Source organism: Odontesthes bonariensis, chromosome 9 (genome assembly GCF_027942865.1).
Source record: "Odontesthes bonariensis isolate fOdoBon6 chromosome 9, fOdoBon6.hap1, whole genome shotgun sequence".
Classification (NCBI taxonomy): domain Eukaryota; kingdom Metazoa; phylum Chordata; class Actinopteri; order Atheriniformes; family Atherinopsidae; genus Odontesthes; species Odontesthes bonariensis.
This window is the reverse complement of record NC_134514.1, coordinates 2,545,873-2,559,823: the sequence shown is the minus strand read 5'-3', so window position 1 is coordinate 2,559,823 and position 13,951 is coordinate 2,545,873. Positions and strand designations below refer to the sequence as shown.

The 13,951-nt window shown below is 40.4% G+C and overlaps 4 non-coding genes across 4 annotated transcripts; 3 read left to right on the top strand and 1 right to left on the bottom strand.

Annotated features, from left to right (window-relative positions):
- Positions 1-5,744: 5,744 nt before the first annotated feature.
- Positions 5,745-5,836, top strand: trnar-ucu (transfer RNA arginine (anticodon UCU)). The gene is given in 2 exon segments: positions 5,745-5,781; positions 5,801-5,836. It is a non-coding gene; the product is annotated as a tRNA-Arg (tRNA).
- Positions 5,837-8,966: 3,130 nt separating this feature from the next.
- Positions 8,967-9,054, top strand: trnar-ucu (transfer RNA arginine (anticodon UCU)). Its single transcript is given in 2 exon segments — positions 8,967-9,003; positions 9,019-9,054. It is a non-coding gene; the product is annotated as a tRNA-Arg (tRNA).
- Positions 9,055-9,432: 378 nt separating this feature from the next.
- On the top strand, positions 9,433-9,520 carry trnar-ucu (transfer RNA arginine (anticodon UCU)). Its single transcript is given in 2 exon segments — positions 9,433-9,469; positions 9,485-9,520. It is a non-coding gene; the product is annotated as a tRNA-Arg (tRNA).
- A 237-nt stretch (positions 9,521-9,757) lies between these two features.
- On the bottom strand, positions 9,758-9,845 carry trnar-ucu (transfer RNA arginine (anticodon UCU)). The gene is given in 2 exon segments: positions 9,758-9,793; positions 9,809-9,845. It is a non-coding gene; the product is annotated as a tRNA-Arg (tRNA).
- Between the last annotated feature and the right edge of the window lie 4,106 nt (positions 9,846-13,951).

Sequence of the window (13,951 nt, the reverse complement as noted above, 5' to 3'; positions counted from 1 at the left end):
TGTAGTATGCAGTATGTAGTAAGTAGTATGTAGTATGTAGAATGTAGTATGCAGTATGTAGTATGTAGTATGTAGTATGTGGAATGTAGTATGCAGTAAGTAGTATGTAGTATGTAGAATGTAGAATGTAGTATGCAGTATGTAGTATGTAGTATGTAGAATGTAGTATGTAGTATGTAGTAAGTAGTATGTAGTATGTAGTATGTAGTATGTAGAATGTAGTATGCAGTATGTAGTATGTAGTATATAGAATGTAGTATGCAGTATGTAGTATGTATAATGTAGAATGTAGTATGTAGTATGTAGTAAGTAGAATGTAGTATGTAGAATGTAGTATGCAGTATGTAGTATGCAGTAAGCAGTATGCAGTATGTAGTATGTAGTATGTAGTATGTAGTATGTAGAATGTAGAATGCAGAATGCAGTATGCAGTAAGCAGTATGCAGTATGTAGTATGCAGTATGCAGTATGTAGTAAGTTGTATGTAGTATGTAGTATGTAGTATGTAGTATGTAGTATATAGTATGTAGAATGTAGAATGCAGAATGCAGTATGCAGTAAGCAGTATGCAGTATGTAGTAAGCAGTATGCAGTATGCAGTATGTAGTAAGTTGTATGTAGAATGTAGTATGTAGAATGTAGAATGCAGAATGCAGTATGCAGTAAGCAGTATGCAGTATGTAGAATGCAGAATGCAGTATGCAGTAAGCAGTATGCAGTATGTAGTATGCAGTATGTAGTATGCAGTATGTAGTATGTAGTATGCAGTATGCAGTATGTAGTATGTAGTATGCAGTATGTAGTATGCAGTATGTAGTATGCAGTATGTAGTATGCAGTATGCAGTATGTAGTATGTAGTAAGTTGTATGTAGAATGTAGTATGTAGTATGCAGTATGCAGTATGTAGTATGTAGTATGCAGTATGCAGTATGTAGTATGCAGTATGCAGTATGCAGTATGTAGTATGTAGTATGCAGTATGTAGTATGTAGTATGCGGTATGCAGTATGTAGTATGCAGTATGTAGTATGCAGTATGTAGTATGTAGTATGCAGTATGTAGTATGTAGTATGCAGTAAGCAGTATGCAGTATGTAGTATGCAGTATGCAGTATGCAGTATGTAGTAAGTTGTATGTAGAATGTAGTATGTAGTATGCAGTATGCAGTATGTAGTATGTAGTATGTAGTATGCAGTATGCAGTATGCAGTATGCAGTATGCAGTATTATGTAGTATGCAGTATGTAGTATGTAGTATGTAGTATGCAGTATGCAGTATGCAGTATGCAGTATGTAGTATGTAGTATGTAGTATGCAGTATGCAGTAAGCAGTATGCAGTATGTAGAATGCAGAATGCAGTATGCAGTAAGCAGTATGCAGTATGTAGTATGCAGTATGTAGTATGCAGTATGTAGTATGTAGTATGCAGTATGCAGTATGTAGTATGTAGTATGCAGTATGTAGTATGCAGTATGTAGTATGCAGTATGTAGTATGCAGTATGCAGTATGTAGTATGTAGTAAGTTGTATGTAGAATGTAGTATGTAGTATGCAGTATGCAGTATGTAGTATGTAGTATGCAGTATGCAGTATGTAGTATGCAGTATGCAGTATGCAGTATGTAGTATGTAGTATGCAGTATGTAGTATGTAGTATGCGGTATGCAGTATGTAGTATGCAGTATGTAGTATGCAGTATGTAGTATGTAGTATGCAGTATGTAGTATGTAGTATGCAGTAAGCAGTATGCAGTATGTAGTATGCAGTATGCAGTATGCAGTATGTAGTAAGTTGTATGTAGAATGTAGTATGTAGTATGCAGTATGCAGTATGTAGTAGGTAATATGCAGTATGCAGTATGCAGTATGCAGTATGCAGTATGTAGTATGCAGTATGCAGTATGCAGTATTATGTAGTATGCAGTATGTAGTATGTAGTATGCAGTATGCAGTATGCAGTATGCAGTATGTAGTATACAGTATGCAGTATGCAGTATGCAGTATGCAGTATGTAGTATGCAGTATGTAGTATGCAGTATGCAGTATGCAGTATGCAGTATGTAGTATGCAGTATGTAGTATACAGTATGCAGTATGCAGTATGCAGTATGCAGTATGTAGTATGCAGTATGCAGTATGCAGTATGCAGTATGCAGTATGTAGTATGCAGTATGTAGTATGTAGTATGCAGTATGTAGTATGCAGTATGCAGTATGCAGTATGTAGTATGCAGTATGTAGTATGCAGTATGCAGTATGTAGTATGCAGTATGTAGTATGCAGTATGCGGTATGTAGTATGCGGTATCTCTACATATCTGTAAGTAGAGCTGGAGTTGTTGGTCTGACTGGAGGAACAGCTTCATTATGTCTGTGTTTCTGCATTAAAATACTTTCAGTTTGGAAGTTTTCTTGAAGCTGCTCAGCTCACTTGATCAGCTCAATAAAACCTCAGAAAGGGCATGATTCCACCTTTAAATAACTACGAAGCTCTCGTTACCACTAACAGACATAAGAACTGGTTCTTGGTGGACGGAAACATCCGTCCTGATTCTACGGCTGCATGAAACGGTCAGTCGGAGGATGTTTCTGTGCATCTAATTGCTTCCACTGACATCTGTTTTCTCTCAGCACTCTCTCGTGTTCTCCCTCTTTGCTTCATATTACTTCCCCTCCCCATCCATGTCCCCACATTTCCTTCCTCCCAGTCTTCTCTGTGTACTTTTATTTTTACCGTCATCGTTCTTTAGTTCCATCTTGTCCACTGTTTGGTCTCTAAACTCGTCCCTTCTTGCTCCTCCTGCCTCCATCGAGTCCCCGGGGTCAGAGCCCAGAGGGCATTCCCCCTCAGGCTCTGACCCCCAAGGGCATTCCCCCCCTCTATGACCTGCTAATAATCAGGAAAACAAGAGGAAGTGACCTGGAACTCTCAGGCTGGGACTCTGAGGCTCAATAAATAGTTCAACTTTGGGTTTTTTTTGCAGTACAAACTTTGAAAGATCATAGACCTGATAGTCCAAATGGGCTCAGACCCCAGAGGGTTAAGAATTTTCCTCTTTCTTAAGGACATCACTTTCAGATCCTGTTCATCTGCTGAAGACAGTTATTTAGGCCTGACACTTTTTGTGCTTTTTGTGTTTTTTTTTGTTTTATTTTTTGTTTTTTCTGTTTTATTTTGTGTGTTTTTCTGTTTTATTTTGTGTTTTTCTGTTTTATTTTGTGTTTATTTTGTTTTATTTAGTGTCTTTTGTTTTATTTTGTGTTTTTTTCTGTTTTATTTCGTGTTTTTCTATTTTATTTTGTGTTTTTTTCTGTTTTATTTTGTGTTTTTCTGTTTTCTTTTGTTTTATTTTGTGTTTTTTTATTTTCTTTTGTTTTCTTTTGTGTGTTTTTCTGTTTTATTTTCTGTTTTTTCTGTTTTATTTGGTGGCTTTGGGTCAGATTTCCTCCTGTTCATCTGCTGTAGAAAAGCAACAAAGGCTGTGTTCGAACCACATACTACATACTGCATACTACATACTTCCATACTGCATACTCATCGATCAGACAGTATGCAGAGCGTTTACCCACAATGCATTTCGCTCCTGCCCGAGCCGAAATCAGCCGGCCTGAAGCTGATTTCCCTTAAGCTCTAAACTCTGTAAACTTTAGCAACATTTGAAACATTTTCAGGTGAGAAAGTAGTCGTTTAGATCCCCAACGTGTTGAAAACCTGACAAAATACCGGCTGTTTACAATTTTGTTCCCACGAATTCGGCGCTACTAAAGCTAGCCGCAGTGAGCAACGCACTTCCTGTTATTTTCACAAAATAAAATACCCGTTGCCTTTTATCATAGGGAAAGCCATTACCATACAGTTGGTGCTTTTGTTTTGAAAACAGGAAGTGAACCTACCCTCGTTGTAGCTAGCTTGAAACTGATCGGCGACGTCACGTTACGTTGCATCTTGGGTAGTTTGAGTATGAGTAGTAACCTCATGATGCATACCCAACATTTCAGAGAATCTAGTATGCATCCGGGAACTTCTCGCTTACTCAAACTCGCATACTAACTCAAAAAGTTAGTAGGAGTAGTAGGAGAAGTATGCGGTTTGGAACACAGCCAATGTCTATGAATGAGTCTCAGATGAAGGTTTGATCATAAATTCTGGTATTTTGTGTAAAAATGGGGTAAAAAACCTCTTTGACTGTCGTTTCTGAACCAAAACTGTTATAAACTTTCCTAACTGTTTACCAGAGCTAATCCCACGCTGACAGATCAATAACAGATCTGTGGGGTTTAAACGATGTGTCGGTGTGTGCGAGCTGACATTCCTTCCAGACATGTCAGCACAACTTCTGCTTCCTGGCAGCCGTCTCACAGCACGGCCACGCTAACTGCTTCATGTGTTAGACAGAAAAGTGACTTCATGGATCAGGCAGGTTCTGCTGACTCAGCCCCCCTGAGTATAATGTCTTTTTACACCAAAGTGTGAAGTCAGTGTGCGTTAATGCGCTCTTTAATCGTCTGTTTAGACGTTTAAACACACGTTATGGTTGTGAGCCCGAGTCCTGAGGACAAGAAGTAATAAGCTGTGGGGTGAGGACGAGGTTAAAGGTCAAAGGTTAAGGGTCAGTGTTGGTTTAAAATGAGACCGAGTGGTGCTGAAGGCAGAATTCATCCAGGAAAGGAACAGAAAGTCATGTTTACCATCATCCTGTGTGTCGCCGTCTCATCATTATTCAGTTGTTCCAGCCCTGAGGGGCAACTCACTCATGCACTGTTATCCCCCCCCCCACAGCAGCACCAGTCATCTTTAACCACCGTGATTCAACAAAATAAGAGCTGAACACATTCTCAGCTCTCTGTGCAGCTGACAGTGAGGATTCTTCAGGTGTGCAGCAGCATGGGGGGGGGGGGGGGGGGGTTGTTTCAGAGTTTGGGGACAGGCCAGGACTGCAGGCGTACCCTCCTCTTCCTCAGCCGGGCCTTTGGAACGTGTGCAGAATGTGCTTTTCCATGGTCTGCTTGAACAATGCACGGACGTCCCTGGAACAGATGTGGTCCTGAAGGCAGCACATGTGAAACATATATGAAAACACATAAAAACATGTTAAAAACATGTTAAAAACACATGAAAACACATAAAAATACATTAAAACACGTAAAAACACGTAAAAAAACATAAAAAAACACGTAAAAACATGAAAACACATGAAAACATGTAAAAACACATGAAAACACATAAAAATACGTAAAAACATGTGAAAACACATGAAAACACATGAAAACACTCCTCCAGATTCCCTGAATGCTTTCATGATATTCTGCTCTGCAGAGGGAGAAATATGCAGATCCCTTCCAGTCTTTCTCTGAGGAACTTTGTTTTAAACACACCAATTCCAACCATCATAGGTGGAGAATTCTACTTCATGGGGTTCCACAGGGCTCAATCCTCGGCCCCCTGCTTTTTTCTCTTTATTTGCTTACGATTACGATCTGCCGTTACATATTAGAAGGGCCCCTTTATTGTCCACTTTTAAAACTCATCTTAAGACACATTTTTATTCTTTGGATTTTAAAACACGTTGAGAGTTTTGCTCTTACTTCTGTTACGGTGTTTTATTGTTTCTGTTTTCGTCTGTACAGCACTTTGTTTTAAAGTTCTTTATAAATAAAGAAGTAGTAGTAACAGTCCATCTCAGGGTTACATTCACTATAAGATAAATAGCAAAAATATATATTTAACAGATAGTTTGGAGGGTTGAGAGGCTCTGTGGCACAATGGACAGCGCATTGGACTTCTAGCAAAACACCATAGAAGTGATTCAAAGGTTGTGGGTTTGAGTCCCACCAGAGTCCCTGATTTAAAACATGAAAACATTTTAACTCCTCGGTGCAAAAAAATAAAACAATTAGCTGGAATAGAGACTTGATTCGGTGACCTCAGAGACAGTAATGACAGTGTCAGCTGATGTCCTCACAGCCAGGTGAGCTGCGAGCTGATTGGCTGAGAGGATCCTGCGGGACTCGTGGCTTCTAATCACAACTGAGCAGATTACAGAGCGGCGGCAGGTAAAGTTTTTTGTTGTTGCCTCAGTTTGGAACAGGATGATCACAAAGCCTCATACCTCCTCTTATCATTCCCTTCTGAAACATGTTGTGGATCAGCATAAGGCGAGACACTACAGGTGAACAGGGTAATATTTTAAAATAATAGATATCACCATGAAACTTCCTCATTTGATTACTTATAAAAGTATAAAACAAATATATATTACAAGTTTTAGAAATGTGTATGTTTAATTATGCAAATTATGCATTATCTCATTAAATATGCGCACATTTGCAGATAAGATAGATCTGAACATATGATAAAGCCAGGTGCAAAATTCTTTTTTTCATTTTGTTTACACACAAAATGAAAATAAAATTACAGAGGGATTTCAGGATATCTGCTTTCATTTCCCAGGAAATCAAAATATACTGCCCATAGCCTAAAAAACATCAATTTTTACCATTTTTTTATATTATAATGTCACATAAATCAGGTCAGGAATGATTTATCAACAAATCCTTCAGTAAATATCTTCAGAATACTGCTAAGTGTATAACTGGAAAGTTTGGTGTTAGTAGGTGCTCCATAGGCTGAGATATTGATACTGGAAAAAATACAAAAAACTGATTTTGAGAAAACGGCATTTAAAGATTTAAATAGGGGGAATTCATTTTGGTAAATTTGGGTGAAACGTACTGCTGCAATTAAACAAAATGTGATGAAATAAACATTTTAATTTATGTTTTGAAATAACACATATTGAAGGAGCAGACTGGCCCAAAATCTAAAAATTGACCACTGCATGAAATCACTGTTTTTGCCTGCCGTGTCTCGCTTTAAAACCAGCCGGGAGGCCTCAGGTGAGCACGGATCAGGTGTGATGACGCTTTCAGATGCCGGGGGGTTAAACGGGTTTAAACGGGGCCAGATGCAGATCTCTCTGAATCTGATGACTCACGGCGGCTATCTGCCTGTTATTCTCTGTGGTTCAGCCAGACGCTTACAGAGGTCAGACGGCTGGTACTCAAGAGAAACACTCAAGTATTTTCCATCGCAGAGCTTTGATATTTCTCAGGCTTTTTATAGAAAAACCTCTCTCTCCCTCTTGGTTCTCTCTCTCTGTCGCTATCTTTAGCCAGATTTTAATGTCACGTCCTCGTCGAGCATTTTAATATGAGCGCATTCTGGTTTTTAACTAGTTTTTTCTCCACACTGCACATCATCACAGAACACCAGCGGCGTCAATTCAGCCAAAGCTAAGGTACGGCGAGGTCGCTACAGTCACATGACTACAGTATCAATCAATAAATACACAATAATCACCACAAGAGTCTGCTATGTAGCTTATCTGTGTCTCACTCACATAGCCGCTAGCATAACAGTGGACTTGTCTCCGTCTCCCTGTTAGCATTAGCATTAGCCTCGTTAACAAAAATGTTAATGAAAGTTAATGAAAACACATACAAACACATGAAAACATCGTATCGGTTTGAAAAAAAGTGGTATCGCTGCATCCCTAGTCTTAGCAGCCTCGCCCCATCGTATTTATCTGAGCTTTTAACAGTCCTGGTAGAGCTCTGAGGTCAGCAGATCAGTTTCTGCTGGAAGTGCCCATGTCAGAATACAAACCCTGGGGTGAGCGAGCCTTTTCCCAAAGCTGCCCCCAGGCTCTGGAATAAGCCCCCCGTCCAGCTGCCTCTTATTTCTGACCTGGGCCTCTTCAGATACAGGCTAAAAACCTACTTATTTAGGATGGCTTTAATACCCAGTAGTATGATGACACTTTTTTTTTTCCCACATTATCTTTATTGAGTTTTCAACATGTTTCCAAAACACACATATATGCAGAAATAAGAGTGCTCTCATATCCCAGGAGACATCAGGGGCAACGTTATTATCCAACATTCAAATTGTCCTTCCTTGCAAGTCAGATATTTATGAGATAATATAGAGCAACACTTAGTACAAGTATAAAAACAAAAATTAAAAAAGAAAAAGAAAAGAAACAACAACAACCAGAACAATAAACGTTTCTCTATCTTGTCAACAATAAGCCCATATTATTTGGCTATTGTACCTATATGGTTCAAAAATACAGATTCAGATGTACAATCCATACAGAATAAAAAAAATCAAATATCAAAAGAAAATAGATATGATGACACTTTTATTTTATTTTATCTTAATCGATTTTGTTGTATTTTATTGCTTTCACTGTTCTTTTATTGTTTTTATTTGTTTTTACTTCTTCTTCTCTTTATTTATTACCTGCTGTAAAGCACTTTGGTACACCGTAAGGATTGTCTGTAAAGGGCTGTATAAATAAAGTACATTTATATACAGTTTCATGCTCGGGTTAAAACAACTCTGATGCCAACACTGTAAAGATTGGAAACGAGTTACAGACGAACAAACATACCAGTCAGCAGGTTAAAGTCAGTCCCAACAACACTAATTCATACGAAGAAACACTAACCAGCACGAAGCAAACACACCAGCAGGCTTGTTTCCATTGCTTATTGTTGGCTTGAACAGCTCTTTGTGCTCAGGAAACGTCTTAACCGAGAGAATCAACCCAGAAGCGTCTGAGTGGCAGCAGAAATTAGAGCTGGATGCAGCTGTTGCCGCGGCGACAGGCTCCTCGTGGTCAAACCGTCCTCCTGGGCTTCTTCTCCGGACGCCTGCATTCGTGGCGGCCTGCCCTGAGGCTCTGGGGAGTCCCTGACCTGCAAAATCTGCTAAATAACACCATGTTTCTGGGAATGAGACTTGAAATCCAAAGGAGTAAAGAGGAGACGTCTAGGATGTAGAACAGGAACAAAAATGGAGGAAAAGGAGGAGGAAGTTTAAACCATTTCTTCCCTCCATCATCAGGGGAAATGTGAGATCACTGATGAATAAAATGGACGAGCTTGTAGCCCTGATGAGGACACAGGCTCTGTGGCGCAATGGATAGCGCGTTGGACTTCTAAGAAAGGACACAGTCATTCAAAGGTTGTGGGTTCGAGTCCCACCAGAGTCGAGTCTTTAGAGCCTTAGTTGCACAGATGTCTCACCAAACCACAGCTTCTAAAAATTTGATATGATGGAAATGGTTCTGTTGTGCTTTAGGTTTCCAGTTGATCTGAGGAGGAGTGTTTGAAAGGTTGTGAGTTCAATCCCACCAGAGTCGGCTCTTAGACTTCTGGTGTGTCGTCAACTTTGCTCACATTCAGCAAATAATGACTTTTAACCAAGTTTTGGCCTTTTTTTCATAGCCTGTGTTTGATAAACCATTGGCTCATTACCACAGACGTGGCTCTGTGGTGTAGTGGACAGCACATTCCTTATGGGTTTAAGGCCCACCAGGGTCGATGTTTACAGAAAGGTCTTTAAAAAACTTAATGTCCCACTTTCCTAAGGCTCTGTGGCGCAATGGATAGCGCGTTGGACTTCTAAGAAAGAACACAGTCATTCAAAGGTTGTGGGTTCGAGTCCCACCAGAGTCGAATCTTTAGAGCTTTAGTTGCACAGATGTGACAGTTGTTGTCAAACGTGGACAATGGTTAGTGCTCTGGATTTAGTGAAAGACTTAAACATTGGTTGGTTGTGGGTTTGAGCCCCATAAGACCAAAACTTAGCAGACATGTGAAATCCCTCATTGGTTGTGTGAATAGGACCTTTGGTGGTTAGGGTTGCCTCAAAAATTAACTCCTCACTGAACCAAAACTAAAGCTCTAAAGACTCGACTCTGGTGGGACTCGAACCCACAACCTTTGAATGACTGTGTTCTTTCTTAGAAGTCCAACGCGCTATCCATTGCGCCACAGAGCCTTAGGAAAGTGGGACATGAAGTGTTTTAAAGACCTTTCTGTAAACATCGACCCTGGTGGGCCTTAAACCCATAAGGAATGTGCTGTCCACTACACCACAGAGCCACGTCTGTGGTAATAAGCTTTTTTCAATGCAACACGCAGACCCGCACCAACCAAAGGATGTGATGCTAAGGAGGAGTTAGATGGGAGTGCGTTGGTGCAGAGGCATGACAACAGGAAGTGGTAGAGATCGCACCTCTAAGTTCAACTGCTCCCTGCACAGTTTGGGATAAAAAGTGGAAGCTGAGCGGTTAGGAAAGATGCTTCCTTTCTGCTATTACTTAAGTTGTTTTCAAGACTCAAAATGAGCACAAATATAGAGCCACAGAGACATTAAATCACTGTAAGAGGAGACACAAAGGGACCACCGTACATGCAAAGTGCCCACAAAGAAAGAAAACTGCCCAAAAAGGACCCAAACTGATGCTAAATCCAGCGGTTACGCCCTCCTCCTGCTGTTCAACCAACACCAGCGTCATGCTGAAGCTGGCCGACTCCAAACTGAGACAAACTATTGATGGAGCAGACGGTGAATCAGAGTTCAGTGACAGTAGCTGCAGACCTGAGAGATGCTGAAGGTTCAGAACATTCCAGAAGATCTGAGATTAATACCCTGAAAGCTTCATAAACTTTATAAAGTCCAGCAGGAAATACCTGGAAAAGCAGCTTTTCTGAATCACTCTGACACATTAGTCCTTTAATCCTGGAAATATTCTCCAGGTGACGGACGGCTGGAGTTCAGGTCTGAGTCCATAAAAACAGATTCCTGCTACGGAGGTCCTTTTGTGTCTCCTCTTACAGTGATTTAATGCCTCTGCGGCTCTATATTTGATAGTATCGTTTGTGGTTTTTAACCAGGGCTGGGCAACGATTAAAATGTTTAATCTAATTAATCACATGATTTACTGGAACTACAACGCTGAGAAGACAATTCCTGTGACAAAGCAAACACAACAGACTTTTACAAAATAAAATAAATAATAAAACAGGGGGGGTCCGTGGCGTAGTGGGTTGAGCAGGCACCCCATGTACAGAGGCCTTAGTCCTCTGGCCCTGGTTTGAGTCCCGCATCAGACGGCCCTGTGCTGCATGTTGTTCCCCCTCTCTCTGAACTTTCCATTAAAGGCACAAAAGCCCAAAAAAATAATAATTATTTTTTTAAATAAGAAAAAAACCTGCATTAATGCACGTTAAAATATTTATCGGCGTTAAATAATTAACGAGTTAACGCGATAATAACGAGTTAACTCGCCCAGCCCTATTTTTGACATCAGAAACTGAACTCTTCTTCTTCTTTCTCTGTTTGTCTTTGTTTAGCTGAAGGAAACTCTGGATTATTTTCTTTGTTGTTTCTTTGTTCGAGGCTCTGAACGAGCGTTTGTGAAGGATTATAAGCATCTTGATCCTGGTGTAAAACATCCTCAAACATCAGAAGATGCTGTGATTAAAGGAGGGAAGGCAGAAAGCAGAGATGTGTATCAGTGTGTCGCAGAAATGTGAACGAGCCGTCGTGTTTCTGTGTGTTTGTGATGTGAGGAGATAGGAGGCCTGTGTTTTCTTAAAGCTGTTCCCACGACACCAAACGAACCCCCGGTCCTCCTCTCTCTCGCTATAAATGGATCGTCTGGTGGCGTTTGGGTGACCAGTCGGACTTAAAAAGGACAGAGAGGCAGACGGAGGGAAAAATGAGAAGAGAGGCAAAATATTCACCAAAAAACAGTCGCAGGAAGCAAAAAGCTCCATTAAAGGAACAGCTTTAGGGCAGAAATCCTTACTTTCCAGGAGTGATCAGCTCTGTGATGCTGTGATGAATAATAACTGCCAGAGTCAGATCAAACACCGGTAAATGTGTGTCTAATAACATCAAAAAAGATGTGCATGTCCAAGTAAACATCCATCTAAAGCTGTTATTTCACATGTTTCGTCATTTCAGGGAGCCAAGATGGAGAAAATCTGACTGTAGATCTAATAAACTGGAGGATGATTGTATTACAATGAATTGGACTGTATCTATGAAGCGCCCTGAGATGACATCAGTTGAGATTTGACGCTTTATAAATAACTTTGAATTGAATAGGTGAGGTGAAACCATGGATGTATTATAAGCAGAGGTGGGTAGTAGCGAGTGACATTTACTTAAAACATTCTACTTCCAGGAGTAGTTTTAAATCTCTATACTTTTTACTTTTACTTGAGTAGATGTGTGCAGCAGAAACTGTCCTCTTACTCCGCTACATTAGGCTACAATGAGCTGGTTACTTTTCTTCTTACCTCTTTGGTATTCTACGCCTCATTATTTTTACCCCCCCGCGTACGCCTCATTTTAATGTTTTATTCTGACAGAGAGAGAGACTTCCGCCAAAGGCTCTACCACCTGACTGTGTTCCACCAATCAGACGCAGCCGTGCGGTCTGGTCACGTGACCGTACTCGATCTCAGCGGCGGGACGGGTTAGCTTTAGCATTAGCAGTCGTAGCAAACAAACAAAGAAACAGATGAAAAATGTCAGAACCAACGGTGGGAAATGAAGACGCAGACGAGGCCTCATACTGAAAGCATGTTTACCTTACAAAGAGTGAGAAACAGCAGCTACATTATGTGTCTTCTGTGGCAACCAAAACAAACGCACATTTCAGCAGAAACTCAACATCTAACTTGAGGAAACATGTAGCGCTAAGTTTCCTAAACTCGTTTTTCCCCCCATGGATAGGTGAATGTTTGTTTTGTAGGTTACATATAGGTTACATATGTTTTAAACATTTCCTAAGTCTCTTTTATTTTTTATTGAAGTTCTTGAATTTACCTGGATTATTTAAACTTAAGATATTTTGTAATTGATTCATTCATTTAAATTCATTTTGATCAATTGGATGAACTCTAATTTGCCTAAAGATGATTATTTAGTATGTTTGTCTGTCTGATTGAATGCTTGTGTTAAGATTATAAGTGGATACGGCGCCGCCTCTCAGCCGGCACGTCGATGTTTCCCAGTGGCCACTCGTGGTATTGCAACCAAAAATCCACTGTGGCCCAAAAAGCGTTTTTCCCATAGACCGCAATAGTAAAAGAGACGCCTGTAAAACTGTTCACAGGACACCTCCAGCTGTAACCGCTGTTATTTACTAATCTTTGTATTCTATATTTTTAAGTCTCTTAAGACTTTTTATCCGTCAAAAAGTTTCCCAACGACCAGAAAAGCCCCAGAAAAGTCTCTACACAGTTGTGTACAGTACGTGCACGTCCTCATCACCCCGGGGCATGAGGGGAGGCCCCAAAGCATCATGGGGGGTGATTCTACAGCGTATGCTCTATGGGCCACATAACGCGGAAGTAAACCCGGAAGTCAGAAACTTTTTCGGCGTATGCGCCATTGATATCAACGGCGGCCATTCATTTTGTGGTCCGTTATCCAGTTAATATAATCCATCCATGGGTGAAACAGGGCTGTTTCCCATGTAACTGTGAGGCCGGACTGAGCGCGCTCATTAACTCAGAGCAGTGCATCCATTACCAGCTGACTTCCTGCTGGCTTCCTGCACACATGAGAGGGATTCAGTTTTATAATCACAAAGCTCTTGTAGACTTTCCAAATGTTATTGAACCAAAAAGCCCCTCCTTTTCCAACTATTGTGTGTGTGGAAAAACACTTTCAGGGCCAGTTTGCAATCATGGATAAACATGGAAGTTGTTGTATTGCAATCTGGTCGGCCGGCATTGTTTGTTGTGGACAAAAGAGCAGAAGAAGAAGAAGAAGAAGAAGAAAAAGAAGAAGAAGAAGAAGAATACTCTGGCAGTGTTCGAAACCACATACTACATACTACATACTACACACTACATACTATATACTACATTCTACATACTGCATCCCGCATACTGCATACTCATCAATCAGACAGTATGCAGAGCGTTTACCCACAATGCATTTCGCTCCTGCCCGAGCCGAAATCAGCCAACCTGAAGCTGATTTCCCTTAAGCTCTAAACTCTGTAAACTTTAGCAACATTTGAAACATTTTCAGGTGAGAAAGTAGTCGTTTAGATCCCCAACGTGTTGAAAACCTGACAA